This window comes from Culex pipiens, chromosome 2, assembly GCF_016801865.2.
Source record: "Culex pipiens pallens isolate TS chromosome 2, TS_CPP_V2, whole genome shotgun sequence".
Classification (NCBI taxonomy): domain Eukaryota; kingdom Metazoa; phylum Arthropoda; class Insecta; order Diptera; family Culicidae; genus Culex; species Culex pipiens.
In genome coordinates, this window is record NC_068938.1 from 145,902,159 (window position 1) to 145,918,277 (window position 16,119).

Consider the following 16,119-nt stretch of genomic DNA (forward strand, 5'->3'; position numbering starts at 1 on the left):
GGGATCTGATTTTATCGATCTTCCGCGATAATCATCATAAGGCACACAGCACCACTGAAATGTGCGCTTGGCCGGCTTCGTTTGCCGCAAAGTGTGTAGGGGAGGTTGGGGAAGCTTTTAAACAACATTTAATCAAAGTATGGATTTTTGTTGTACAAAAGATATTTCTCTGGAATTAATATGGCACGGACAATAATAAAAATAAAAGTAAAGCCATTGATAATACATATTTTTTATGTTTATGTTCTTCATTCTATTTTGAATTTCTCTCCCCCTCCTTGATTCTCCATACAAAATTTCAACTTTTTTGTTTGGAGCGTGGTTTTACTGGTAGACAGGGCTGAGCTGTACGATTTTGAACTAGTTAGTCGCTGTTGGCGGGTTCAGGGCGCCAATGTTCCTGGCGAGGGCGCCTATATTTGTACAAGGGGCGCCAAGTGATGAGCGGGGGGGGGGGGGGGGGGGGGTGAAATATGTTATTCGTTTTTGGATTACACAAAAAATACTTCTACCGCACAAAACCTGAAAAAAAATACGAAAAATTTCAGATAGCTTACCAACATTTCCCAAAAATATATTTAAATTTGATGGATCGTTTTAAAATTGAAACTGAAATAATGCTCTAATACTAAGAAATAATCAAAACAAGTCACTCAGCACTGTTACTCTTTCAAAGGAATCGACCCTTTTAAAAGAGTATACTCAAGGTTGAATTTTTGAAAAATCTTTGTTGGTGAAATACGTACCCCTAACAAATATAGCTGCTACAAACACAGGTTTTGTTCTTGGAATATGAGATTTTCAGCAAACGTATTTAGAATGTCTCCTACACAAACCTTTAACAGAATTAAGTTTCACTGAAAAGCCTGAGATATTGCAAATCCCATAAAAAAAAAACATTTTGACCCGATTTCACCCCTACTAAAGGTAAGTTTTTTGAATGATTTGGCAAAAACTAGCCACTCCAGCCGCAATAAATAATCATCACAGCGAACAAAAAAGTATATTTCAAAGACAGGCCAGACCCAGTTATACCATAACACCGGTCATTGTATGCTAGCGATGCATAAAACGAACAGCGACCCAAGCAACGTAGCAGAGCAGTTCTCTAGGATTTCGGTCATTCGATTTTTTTTTGTATTTTTTAATCCGACTGAAACTTTTTTGGTGCCTTCGGTATGCCCAAAGAAGCCATTTTGCATCATTAGTTTGTCCATATAATTTTTCCTACAAATTTGGCAGCTGTCCATACAAAAATGATATGTGAAAATTCAAAAATCTGTATCTTTTGAAGGAATTTTTTGATCGATTTGGTGTCTTGGGCAAAGTTGTAGGTATGGATACAGACTACACTGGAAAAAAATAATACACGGTAAAAAAAAATTGGTGATTTTTTTATTTAACTTTTTATCACTAAAACTTGATTTACAAAAAAACACTATTTTTAATTTTTTTTATTTTTTTATATGTTTTAGAGGACATAAAATGCCAACTTTTCAGAAATTTTCAGGTTGTGCAAAAAATCATTGACCGAGTTATGATTTTTTTAATCAATACTGATTTTTTCAAAAAATCGTAATTTTGGTCGTAAAAATTTTTCAACTTCATTTTTCGATGTAAAATTAAATTTGCAATCAAAAAGTACTTTAGTGAAATTTTGATAAAGTGCACCGTTTTCAAGTTATAGCCATATTTAAGTGACTTTTTTAAAAATAGTCACAGTTTTTCATTTTTTATAATTAGTGCACATGTTTGCCCAGTTTTGAAAAAAATATTTTTGAAAAGCTGAGATAATTCTCTATATTTTGCTTTTTCAGACTTTGTTGATACGACCCTTAGCTGCTGAGAAATTGCCATGCAAAGGTTTTACATCGAAAAATGAAGTTGAAAAATTTTTGCGACCAAAATTTCGATTTTTTGAAAAAATCAGTATTGATTAAAAAATTCATAACTCGGTCAATGATTTTTTGCACAACCTGGAAATTTCTGAAAAGTTGGCATTTTATGTCCTCTAAAACATATAAAAAAATAAAAAAAAATAAAACTAGTGATAAAAAGTTAAATAAAAAAATCACCAAATTTTTTTTACCGTGTATTATTTTTTTCTAGTGTAGTCCATATCCATACCTACAACTTTGCCGAAGACACCAAATCGATCATAAAATTCCTTCAAAAGATACAGATTTTTGAATTTTCATACATCATTTTTGTATGGCCAGCTGCCAAATTTGTATGGAAAATTATATGGACAAACTAATGATGCAAAATGGCTTCTTTGGGCATACCGAAGGCACCAAAAAAGTTTCAGTCGGATTAAAAAATACAAAAATTAAAATTGAAGAAAAAAGACCGATTTCGTAGAGAATTGCTCAGCAGTATCTAGAAAAAGGAAAGAATCATCAAAACGGAACAAGTTGAAGAGCACTGCTAGTTGATTCCAAACAAACGCGGCAGCGTTTCGCGGCGCAACTTGGCAACTTAGCAAATTTGCAAAATGCAAAGTTTTTCTTGGGCCCTGCTAAGGGCGCCAAATGGTTTAAGGAGGGCGACATTTTTGTTAAAGAACTTGTTAGTCGACGACTAACCTCGACTAACCTACAGCTCAGCCCTGATCTCCCTTAGGCTCTTTTTTTTTAATTTGCGAAAATGTCATTTTGGGCGCCCTGGGGCTTCCTGAGGGGGCGCTTTATCTTTTTCAAGAAGGCGCAGCACAAATCGGCAACTTGGCAAATTTGCAAAATGCAAAGTTTTTCTTGGGCCCTGCTAAGGGCGCCAAATGGTTTAAGGAGGGCGACATTTTTGTTAAAGAACTTGTTAGTCGACGACTAACCTCGACTAACCTACAGCTCAGCCCTGATCTCCCTTAGGCTCTTTTTTTTTAATTTGCGAAAATGTCATTTTGGGCGCCCTGTGGCTTCCTGAGGGGGCGCTTTATCTTTTTCAAGAAGGCGCAGCACAAATCGGCAACTTGGCAAATTTGCAAAATGCAAAGTTTTTCTTGGGCCCTGCTAAGGGCGCCAAATGGTTTAAGGAGGGCGACATTTTTGTTAAAGAACTTGTTAGTCGACGACTAACCTCGACTAACCTACAGCTCAGCCCTGATCTCCCTTAGGCTCTTTTTTTTTAATTTGCGAAAATGTCATTTTGGGCGCCCTGGGGCTTCCCGAGGGGGCGCTTTATCTTTTTCAAGAAGGCGCAGCACAAATCGGCAACTTGGCAAATTTGCAAAATGCAAAGTTTTTCTTGGGCCCTGCTAAGGGCGCCAAATGGTTTAAGGAGGGCGACATTTTTGTTAAAGAACTTGTTAGTCGACGACTAACCTCGACTAACCTACAGCTCAGCCCTGATCTCCCTTAGGCTCTTTTTTTTTAATTTGCGAAAATGTCATTTTGGGCGCCCTGTGGCTTCCTGAGGGGGCGCTTTATCTTTTTCAAGAAGGCGCAGCACAAATCGGCAACTTGGCAAATTTGCAAAATGCAAAGTTTTTCTTGGGCCCTGCTAAGGGCGCCAAATGGTTTAAGGAGGGCGACATTTTTGTTAAAGAACTTGTTAGTCGACGACTAACCTCGACTAACCTACAGCTCAGCCCTGATCTCCCTTAGGCTCTTTTTTTTTAATTTGCGAAAATGTCATTTTGGGCGCCCTGGGGCTTCCTGAGGGGGCGCTTTATCTTTTTCAAGAAGGCGCAGCACAAATCGGCAACTTGGCAAATTTGCAAAATGCAAAGTTTTTCTTGGGCCCTGCTAAGGGCGCCAAATGGTTTAAGGAGGGCGACATTTTTGTTAAAGAACTTGTTAGTCGACGACTAACCTCGACTAACCTACAGCTCAGCCCTGATCTCCCTTAGGCTCTTTTTTTTTAATTTGCGAAAATGTCATTTTGGGCGCCCTGTGGCTTCCTGAGGGGGCGCTTTATCTTTTTCAAGAAGGCGCAGCACAAATCGGCAACTTGGCAAATTTGCAAAATGCAAAGTTTTTCTTGGGCCCTGCTAAGGGCGCCAAATGGTTTAAGGAGGGCGACATTTTTGTTAAAGAACTTGTTAGTCGACGACTAACCTCGACTAACCTACAGCTCAGCCCTGATCTCCCTTAGGCTCTTTTTTTTTAATTTGCGAAAATGTCATTTTGGGCGCCCTGGGGCTTCCTGAGGGGGCGCTTTATCTTTTTCAAGAAGGCGCAGCACAAATCGGCAACTTGGCAAATTTGCAAAATGCAAAGTTTTTCTTGGGCCCTGCTAAGGGCGCCAAATGGTTTAAGGAGGGCGACATTTTTGTTAAAGAACTTGTTAGTCGACGACTAACCTCGACTAACCTACAGCTCAGCCCTGATCTCCCTTAGGCTCTTTTTTTTTAATTTGCGAAAATGTCATTTTGGGCGCCCTGGGGCTTCCTGAGGGGGCGCTTTATCTTTTTCAAGAAGGCGCAGCACAAATCGGCAACTTGGCAAATTTGCAAAATGCAAAGTTTTTCTTGGGCCCTGCTAAGGGCGCCAAATGGTTTAAGGAGGGCGACATTTTTGTTAAAGAACTTGTTAGTCGACGACTAACCTCGACTAACCTACAGCTCAGCCCTGATCTCCCTTAGGCTCTTTTTTTTTAATTTGCGAAAATGTCATTTTGGGCGCCCTGTGGCTTCCTGAGGGGGCGCTTTATCTTTTTCAAGAAGGCGCAGCACAAATCGGCAACTTGGCAAATTTGCAAAATGCAAAGTTTTTCTTGGGCCCTGCTAAGGGCGCCAAATGGTTTAAGGAGGGCGACATTTTTGTTAAAGAACTTGTTAGTCGACGACTAACCTCGACTAACCTACAGCTCAGCCCTGCTGGTAGAAAATGCTTATGACAAGAGAATAATTCTCTCAAACGCACTACACTCAAGAAAACAGTATTTTGGTAAGAATTTTAAATACCATGGTCTGGTCAAGGTCAAGGGGTGGTTGAACATTTGGTGACTGAACACAATCATATTTATAAGATAAGATAATGAAATTATCTTATAATTAATTGAATTCACTAGTACTGTTAACGTTAACCGTTTTCTATTATAAAAATGGTAACATAAACTTTTAAAAAATATGTATTTTCAATCAAAACAAAGTGCCGCTATTATGATAAATCGTTTGCGAAAGGATTTTTCAAGAATTCTTCCTCCTAAATCAGATGTTATGCACTTAAATTCGTAATGCCTTGAGTTCAAAGGAGCCAGCAATGAAAAATTGGTGTTTGATGAAAAATAATTAAGTATCTTTTTTTTTCAAATTGTAAAGTGATTTTATACTTTTTAAAAATTAAGGTTTATTTTTAACTTTTAAATGCTAATCTTTATAATTTTTTGTTGATAAAAAAACTTATGATTTATCAATATTCTGATCCCCACTTTAGGATACAAATAATTTGATCAAAAAAATTTATATTTCAAACTATTTCACACGTTGCAATGTGAGTGAAACTAGTAAATATCGTCAAAACTTTCATCAAAAATTTTTAGAAATATTTAAAAAACGTTAGGTAAAATTCTGCAATTGTTGCAAAAATTTAAGTTTTCTTTATTAATTTGCAAGTCATAATGGCCCTTTAATAAACTGACCCTCATACTTACATTGCACTTCCTCCGATATTCGAACTCGTTACAGTTGGATAACGAATCTGATTGACTACCAACTGATTCAGGCAGACAAAATGGGGAAATTGGAGGATCAAGTTTGTTGCAAATATTTCGTTAATCAACCCACCCCTCCCCCATTATTAAAAAATTGGCTCGAAAAACCAGGACCAAAAATATATATTCAAAAAACTTCAAAACTAAAAAAAAATAAATTTAAGTGCAAAATTAAATTAAAATTAATTAAATATACATTCCTTTGCTTTTAGAATCATTTGAGCATGTTTGGGTTTATTTAAAAATAATTTGAATTTTCGATGAAATAAATGTTGAAATTCTGGCTCTCAACGATTTTTCATTAGATAAAATTACGCCTTTAGATGAATTGTTTAATTGTTTGGTGACATAACACATTTTCGAAATATAAAAACAAAAGTAATTTTTTTTTATTTGAAAACACATGGACATTCAGCTAAAAACTTTTTTTTTCAAATACCTGAAACAATAAAATCAACAATACCGATAGAAAACCGTTATTTTGTTGTTTTTATTATTTTGAATTGACTTTTTTTTTTTAAATAACAGAAATTAAATCTTTTAAATTAAAATAACGTAATTTTTTTTAAATAAACTTTTTTTGTTAATTTGGCCCGCAAGCTCATTTGAGCTTCAATTTTGGCAAAAAAAGCAAAGCAAAGTAATCCACTTTAACGACCCCCGGGTCTTTTGTGGTCTCTGTTGCAAGTTTCTGCTCATTTCTAGGCGTCCGAAGGTTGTGTGTGGTGAGTCACCCAAAACCTCTTTTACGCAAATGGACCGACGTTTTACTTCCCCATCCGATAGAAGGCGTGGTCAGGCAAATCTCGTCTCGAAAAATGCCACCGGGTCCGTCTGGGATTGAACCCAGGCCATACTGGGGTTCAGAGGCTACCACGCTAACCACTAAACCACCGGACCCGGCAGAAATTAAATCTTTTAAATTAAAATAACGTAATTTTTTTTTAAATGAACTTTTTTTGTTAATTTGGCCCGCAAGCTCATTTGAGCTTCAATTTTGGCCCGGCCTCCAAAAACTTTGAGCACCCCTGCGCTAGGCATTTTGCAGATATGTAAACTGAAATTTCAACAATTTTCCCTAATAAACCAAATTAATGCTTATATATGATATAAGTCGAATACAAGTTTCATTGCTTTAAATTACTACGTATTCATATGTTCATCTATTTACACAACCAAATTTGAATTTCCAGACCAAAATTTGATATTTCTTTAAATTTCTGGATTATCCGGGACAAAATATAAAAATTCCCAGGAATCGGTAATTCCCGGTTGTGGAAAAATCCCGGGAATTCCCGGGATGGACGCACTACTCCTAACTACTTATTTAATTGTTTGTGTATAAGATGCCAAATTATTTAATAATTTTCTGACGTGTGCATAATTATGCAGCCCAAAAACAGTTGTTGAACTGTAAAAATAAAACTTTGTTCCAAATTGTCTCTTCTTGATTTGTGTGCACCTGTGTCAAAAACTAAAATTGTTTACTTTTTACTCTTTGGTCTGCCAGTCTTGGTCTGACAGATTTCGTCTGACAGATTTGGTATGATAGCTTTATCATGGATTTTAACGGGACAGGGCGAGAAATAGGACACAGCTCCATCTTGGGGAACATGGCTATCCTCTCTCGCAAACGAAAGATCGGCTAAAGGAATCTCAAAAAAAAAATCATCATCTCGATTATTTGGCGCAACATCTTTTTGACTTCTACACTTGCAGGTGTAACGTCACACGTAAAAAAATGACCTGTCACATTATGCAGATGGGCAATGTGTGTAAACTGAACGAAATGCATAATTTGAAGTTGTTCACAAAAAATCTTCAGCTGATTGATTTTTTCGAGACGTTTGAGAGCGATTTTCTTTTGCGTGTTTCGGCTCCTCTCAAAAAAGATTTTTTTGCGATTGCTCCATCCCTGATAGGAGCAATCACATTTTGCGGCCCAGTCCTTCAAAAATGGTGCGTTATGATTTTTGAATTGTGCCGTTGCAAATATTTTTCAAAGTTTATGTCGCCCCCCCCCTTCAAAATTGGTCTGAAAAATCAAAGAGGCAAAAAAATTTTTTTTCTAAAAAACTTCAAAATTTCAATGAAAACAGAAGTCTAATCAACTGAAAACAATTAAAATACATTTTTCTGCATTGATAGTCATATTTAGCATGTTTGGGCTTGTTTAAAAATGTTTTGAATTTTGATAAAATTCTGCTGTACAGCAGCAAAACAATTTTTTTCGCAAAAAATAAAATTTTCGTCAATACTTAGATATTTTGGAAACTAATGATGGCAAAACAACTGGACAGGTTTATAATGCATTTTAAAACACTTTTTTCATTAAAATGTTGAGACCATGGCTCGTAATTTCAATTTTTATACTTTTATTTTATTTTTTTGCACCCCCCCTCGACATTCTGTTAAAACGCTCAAACAAACAACACAATATTTGTTTCGTATAATTATAATCGAAATCAAATATGAATAAATCATTATTTTTATATTTAAAATTATCTACAAAAGGCCATAATAAACTTGAACTAAACCTTAATTTTTAAGAACTACAAATTACAAATTACAAGTACTTGGTCAAAGGGCCATTTTACATGATCATTCAAAATGGGCCCGCGGGCCACAAAAAATCACCTCACGGGCCACATTTGGCCATGCTTTGGTCACCCCTGGAATAAATAAAAAGAACCATGCGTTTCCATGCAATAAACGAGAATTATTCTTTCATGGAAACGCATGGTTCTTACCTCCGTTGTATTGGAAAAAATGTGTCCATCTCGTCAGTTGTGTGCTATCTTGTGACAACGACCATTTAGTACTTTTCGAGAAAATCGATTTTTAAAGTTTGTTGGCAAATAATTTCAAAACTATGATTGATAGAGCCAAGCTTTTTGAAGCAATTGGTTCGTATACTATCGCTTAACAAACGCTCCAAGTTTCAACTAATTTGGTTACACCAGTTAAGAGATACAGTAAATAATGTAAACAAAAATCTGAAAAGCACGTGTCACAAGTGTGTTTCGAAAGTAAAATTGTACTACGTGTCACAAGTGTGCACAGAATTCCCATACAAACTAAAATAAGCTCAAATCAATAGTTTAACCGACTTAATCAGTATATTTACAAAAAAAAGGTTGCATTGCCTTTAGAAAGTATGTGTGTACATAAATTTGTGAAAAACAAGAAATTTTTTCCACATTTTCCAACGACATGTATGAAGTGTCACAAGTGTGCACAATCATTTTGATGATAAATTGGTCTATGTCACAAGTGTGTATTGCGATATCCGGGAAACGGAAGCGAGGTTCCAAAATCGGGTTAAAGCATCTTGTAGTGTTTGTTAAGTATAGCAAAACGTCATCATTAACTCATTTTCGACCAAAATGGTCTATGTCACAAGATAGCACACAGCTGACGATCTTCCAAAGTGTCCAAAGCAGAATAATAATGTGATATTTGTACCATTAATAATTTGAAATGTTTGTTTTTGAATTGAATTAGATTTTTTTGCCCCCCTCTCCCCGTCTCTCTTTAACTTGACTAGAGCCGAGGGACAAAAATTTTAAATAAAATTTTTACCAGACTAATCATGTCTTATGAAATTTTTTGATAATTCATTTCAATTAACACTTTAAATTCCCCCTTTTTATCCTTGTGAGTTTAGGTTTTAAAAAAGAATTTGGACAAAACAGAAATTTAAATTGTTTGTTTTATAATTTCTTGCACACAACTGACTGTACCCTGATTCCCCTATTGATAAAAGTGCTTGTGGACGAGGGGAGGCCTTTTTATGTTGTTTACGCACCACGCATATTGTGCTCATTGGCAAGCAAAATAAAATAATAAGAAGATTCCGACGGGCACGAACGCGAGACCGCCACGGTTGTACTCCTCTTCGATTTTGGGGGCGTATTTTTGGGGGAGGTTTAGCACCGACATTTATGTTGATAAATGTTGATAAGGCACGCCCCGGTTCGACCGCTCGAGGTTTTGGAGTTATGGCATTGAGGTTGAGATATCAAGGAGTTGGTCTGGTGGATTTTATGCTGATGTTGCTTGGTGATGTTTGATTTCCCTTTTAAGTTGGGTTTAGACAATTTGGATCAAATGTTGTTGTAATTGAGTTGCTTGTTGAACTTTGCTATAAAGTTGCTCGGCAAGTTTTGGATATTCTTAAGTTATTTTCAATTTTATTAGCACTTCATCGGCCATAGTTGATCGTGATCAACAGCTAATAAAGATATTATCATTAAGGTAAATACACCGTCGTTTGCGGCTTCTTGCCGCCGTACCACGGCAAAAGATGGCCGTCTGTCGCTAATTCCACGTAACCCCTGGCGATTAACCTTGCGCCATTCTGCTGCAGCACGGTCGGTAGGACTTCAAAAAGACACGACATTTTCGCGCCACAAGGGGGAAAAACGTGCCAATATGCCGCGGGGACACTTTTCGCACACAATAAATCTTTGCCATATTTGAACAGAGAGCCGAGGCGTTTGCAAATCTATGGCGACCAAAACAAATGGAAGTGAGATTCTCCAAAAACGGAAATTCAACCGGAATGGAACCGATACGCAGATGACCACGCTGACCAATGGATGCTGTGGAGGTTTCCTTCTTACATGGTATTAGGGTTATTGCAGAAATTTCTGTCTTCCAACATTATTTGAGTTTTACTCTATGGCTTATTTTTCAAACTACGACAACCCACCCTAACTCTCATACTCAGTGGCAGTCGAGTTCCTGGAACGTCTGCACGGTTCGATTTCCATATCGAAATGGAGCGACCTCATAGTCGATTAATGGCCGCAAGAAACGGTCGATACCTCGCAGTCAATAAATAAGCTGAAAAAGTGCGTATTGACACGTCTACCAACCGAAATAATATTGAAGACCGTTTACTTCTGTTTCGATCTTATCCGGCCTCTTCATGCGATACCTCCTACGTCGAATTCAAAACATCACCTAAAGTCCCCCCGAAAAGCAACACCTTCGAGTTTGGCCAAAACATTGAGGGGGAACTCCTTAACATTAATGCTTTTAATTATTCATGCAACGATTGAATTTTTGTTTTTTTGGGCTGTCTGCGTTTTGGTGTTGGTGGATATTTTTACGATTCGTAACTTTATTTTTATTTCCGGTGCAGCTATCCAGGGCCGTGTACAAGGGGGGGGTTTTAGGGGTTTAACCCCCCCCTGGCAAATTAAGTTAGTTACACCCCATGCGCCCCTCGGCCCGAAGGGCCGATTTTTTTTAGCTATGTTGCTAAAATGCCAAAGAGATTTTTTTTTTAAATCGATATGAAAAATTTGACTGGAGGCGCCCTAATGACTAAAACATTTTTATGAAAATTTTGAAAATTTAACTGGACGCGCCCCTCAAAATTTAATTTTTTTCAATACAGATATGCAATATTAAAATTTGACTGAAGGCGCCCCTACGTCTTAAACAAATCATGCAAATTCTCGATATGAAAAATTGAATGGAGGCGCCCCTACGACTTTAAAAAAATCATATTAATTTTATTATAAAAATTGACTGGAGGCGCCCTTATGACTTAAAAAAATCATGCAAATTCTCAATATGCAAATAATTACTGGAGGCGCCCCTATGACTAAAACATTTTTATGAAAATTATGAAAATTTAACTGGACGCGCTCCTAAGACTTATTTTTTTTCAATACGAATATGCAATATAAAAATTTGACTGGAGGCGCCCCTACGACTTAATAAAATCATGCAAATTCTTGATATGAAAAAATGAATGGAGGCGCCCCTACGACTTTAAAAAAATCATATTAATTTTATTATAAAAATTGACTGGAGGCGCCCTTATGACTTAAAAAAATCATGCAAATTCTCAATATGAAAAAATTGACTGGAGGCGCCCTTATGACTAAAACATTTTTATGAAAATTATGAAAATTTAACTGGAGGCGCCCCTGAGACTTAATTTTTTACAATACGAATATGCAATATAAAAATTTGACTGGAGGCGCCCCTACGGCTTAATAAAATCATGCATGTTCTTGATATGCAAAAATGAATGGAGGCGCCCCTACGACTTTAAAAAAAATCATATTAATTTTATTATAAAAATTGACTGGAGGCGCCCTTATGACTTAAAAAAATCATGCAAATTCTCAATATGCAAATAATTACTGGAGGCGCCCCTATGACTAAAACATTTTTATGAAAATTATGAAAATTTAACTGGACACGCCCCTAAGACTTATTTTTTTTTTCAATACAAATATGCAATATAAAAATTTGACTGGGGGTGCCCCTACGTCTTAAACAAATCATGCAAATTCTCGATATGAAAAATTGAATGGAGGCGCCCCTACGACTTTAAAAAAATCATATTAATTCTATTATAAAAATTGACTGAAGGCGCCCGTGGGTCTCGTGGCGCAGGGGTAGCGGCTTCGGCTGCCGATCCCGATGATGCTATGAGACGCGGGTTCGATTCCCGCCTTATCCACTGAGCTTCTATCGGATGGTTAAGTAAAACGTCGGTCCCGGTTTCTCCTGTCTCGTCAGAGGCGCTGGAGCAGAAATCCCACGTTAGAGGAAGGCCATGCCCCGGGGGGCGTAGTGCCAATAGTTTCGTTTCGTTTTTCGCCCTTATGACTTGAAAAAAACATGAAAATTCTCGATATGAAAAATTTGACTGGAGGCGCCCCTATGACTAAAACATTTTTATGAAAATTATAAAAATTTAACTGGACGCGCCCCTAAGGCCTATTTTTTATCAATACGAATATGCAATATAAAAATTTGACTGGAGGCGCCCCTACGACTTAATAAAATCATGCAAATTCTTGATATGAAAAAATGAATGGAGGCGCCCCTACGACTTTAAAAAAATCATATTAATTTTATTATAAAAATTGACTGGAGGCGCCCTTATGACTTAAAAAAATCATGCAAATTCTCAATATGAAAAAAATGACTGGAGGCGCCCTTATGACTAAAACATTTTTATGAAAATTATGAAAATTTAACTGGAGGCGCCCCTGAGACTTAATTTTTTTCAATACGAATATGCAATATAAAAATTTGACTGGAGGCGCCCCTACGACTTAATAAAATCATGCATGTTCTTGATATGAAAAAATGAATGGAGGCGCCCCTACGACTTAAAAAAAATCATACGAATTTTGTTATGAAAATTTGACTGGAGGCGCCCCTAAGACTTATTTTTTTTTCAATACGAATATGCAATATGAAAATTTGACTGGAGGATCCCACATGACTTTTAAAAAATCATGCAAATTCTCGATATGATAAATTTGACTGGAGGCGTCCCCATTAACTAAAACATTTTCATGAAAATTATGAAAATTTAACTGGAGGCGCCCCTATGACTTAATTTTTTTCAATACGAATATGCAATATAAAAATTTGACTGGAGGCGCCCCTACGACTTAAAAAATCATACAAATTTTATAATGAAAATTTGACTGGAGGCGCTCTTATGACTTAAAAAAATCATACAAATTCTTATTATGAAAATTTGACCTATGACTATGAATGAAACATTTTTATAAAAATTCTCAATATAAAAATTTAACTGGAGGCGCTACGACTTAAAAAAATCATGCAATTTCTTATTATGAAAATTGACTGAAGGCGCCCCTATGAGTTAAACATTTTTATGAAAATTCTGATAAAAATATTTTAAAAATAAGATTCTAAACTGGAAACGCTATTATGACAAAATTAAAACATTCAACAAAAAAAAGTTTGACTATCGTCGCCCCTCTAGCAACATAAAGACTGTTTAATAAGAGCCAAACAAAGTTTGGCGTACGATAACATAACAAAATAAAAATTCTGTTTTACGTTCTAGCTACAACATTTGTTTGCGCCGGTTGGCACACTTTGTTTGACTAGTTTTGAACAGTCTTTATAGCTTGAGGAGCACCTATAGTCAAATAATTTTATTTTGTTTTTATTTTAACAAAACACCGCTGGTAAAGTTCTTTTTTCAAAATATCTCTGATCTTTTTTTATGTTGCTCTACTTTTTCATTTTTTTTTATTTTGTCATGACCTCTAGTGAAATTTTATTTTCAAAAAGGTAGTCAAATTGTTTTATTTAACATTTTTATTTCAACACATGACGCAACTTTTTATCATTTTTATGTTGCTTAAGCTAACTTTTTTTGATTATTTTTTTTACGTGTTGTGAAACTTTCTTTGAAATCTTATTTTCAAAATATTTTCATCATTTCTATGGTGCTTTTCAGGCGTTGAATGTATTTTTTTAATATGTTAATTATTTTATCATTTTTTAAATTTTGTTTATGAGAGAGGTGCCTTTTCGGAAAATTTTCTGGGGAAAATCGAAATATATCTTTGTTTCCTGTAGCAACTTTGTTACTTTTTATCGATTTTCTAGGACGTTTCTTCAGAAAAGTCAAGGAATCGATAGAAATATATTCAAAATTATCTTTTTTCATTTTTTATACTCAAAAAGTCTGTTACAAATGTTTGACACAAAAATTAAGTTTCTTATCTAATTTTTCAGATTTTCAGAAAATTCCGTCCAAAGATACAAAATTTCATACGTTTACATACCCATTCCAGCCCTCAAAATTGTATGGAGACTTGTATGGAAAAACAAATGATGCAAAATTGCTTCTTTTGACATAGGAAATGCAAAGAAAAGTCGATTGAAAATCGGACCAGTAGTTTCCGAGTTATAATCAGTTGAACACATTCAGTTTATCCAGCTACAATCCAACCCCACCTCTAGACGGGGTTCGATCTAATAATTCGCCAAAAATCAATTTTTTAACAAAATTTCGACCTTTAAAAAGCAATGGAAAGAAAAACTCTTAAAATTTGAAAAAAAATTAGGGTAGAACGTGTGACTTGTTTTATGTAACTTTACTAATGTTTTAAAAAATGATTGTTTTTCTTGGCTGTGTTTTTCACTAATATTTTTGGTACTTTTTTTTCTATTGTCTCAGACTATACCTCTAAGCATTTTTTAACAATTTAAATGATAATGGTTTGTTCTAGAGTAAAAAAAAATGAAAAACATACAAAAAAATAATGAAAAACATCACAAATTAGGTGCTAGAACAGGCCAAATACTACAAAAAACAAACATCAACTAAACAAGATAAATGCAAATCTAAAAACTAAAAATTAAACAAAAACAACATAAAACAAGAGAAGTAAAGTTTTTCGTAGAACAAAAGTTGCTCAAAATGACAAGGGAAAAATTTAAAAAAAAAATCGAAAAAAATGGGCAGCAAAGGGTTAACACTTAGAAAAAATCAAGTTCATAGATTTGATTTCTTTGAAATTGTGTATCTTAGAAACAAATTGCTCGATTTGAAAGTTTCAGAGAGAAAGTTGTACAAATTTTTCTTGGCTCTTCAAAAATATTTTTTAGGGGTACTTTAAATTCCAGAAGTGGTATTTTAAAATGAATAGAAACCAAAATAAATTGAAAATGCAGTCCTAAAATTAGCTTTAACCTGAAAACGGTACATTTTGTTAACAAAATTGCTTCAACCATTTTTGTCCACTTTTTCGTTTTTTTTTTCTTCAAAAAAATCATATCTCCTAAACCAGATTTTGCACCATCACTAAAGTTCCGTAGATGTTTTTTTTTAGTCCCCTAAAACATAAAAATCGGATTTTTTGCTTTGCCCAAGACACCAAATCGATCAGATAATCCCTTGTGAAGATATAGAAATTCATTCATTTGCATATAAATTTAATATGACCAGCCCCCAGAATTGTATGGACATTTGTATAGAAAAACGAATGATGCAAAATTGCTTCTTTTGGCATAGAGAATGCATGGCAAAGTTTCATCCAAATAAAAAAAAAAATTAAAAGTTAAAAATCGTAAAAAAAATTGCAAAATCGTAGAGAACTACCACAGAGAACAGATGTACATCTTGGCTCTAACTTGTGTGTAAACCGTGCAAACTAAAAAAATGCGTTGCATACAATCTTGCATCAAAGAAATTAGAGTGTGCAGGATACGCTTGGCGGCGCCACCGTCGCGGCTGAGAATACTTGACTTAACAATGAAAAAGGCTCAATAATTTCGAAAGAAAATAAATGTTAACCTCGTTTAAATATAAAATTCATTTCTGTATAATTCCAGTTGACTAAAAATAATGCAAAAATGCATTTACATTAACGAAAACATAACAGAAAATTCATTCAAAAATGATTTTTCAAGCGACAACTTAAAATAGTCCCTTTACACATGTTATGTTTGATTTCGTTTTGTTTACCTTCTTTGGCGCGTTAAATTGCAACCCTCTGATAAAAGGCAGTCAGACATTGGTCTGATGTCGTTCGTACGGAATGTTTTATGCAGTGATTAGATGGTCCAACGTTCTGCTACTGTAGGCCATCATGATTTTGGAAGTGGCGCTATCTAGGCGGATGGTGCACACCCTAGCTCTTTTCAACGTATTTTGGTTTG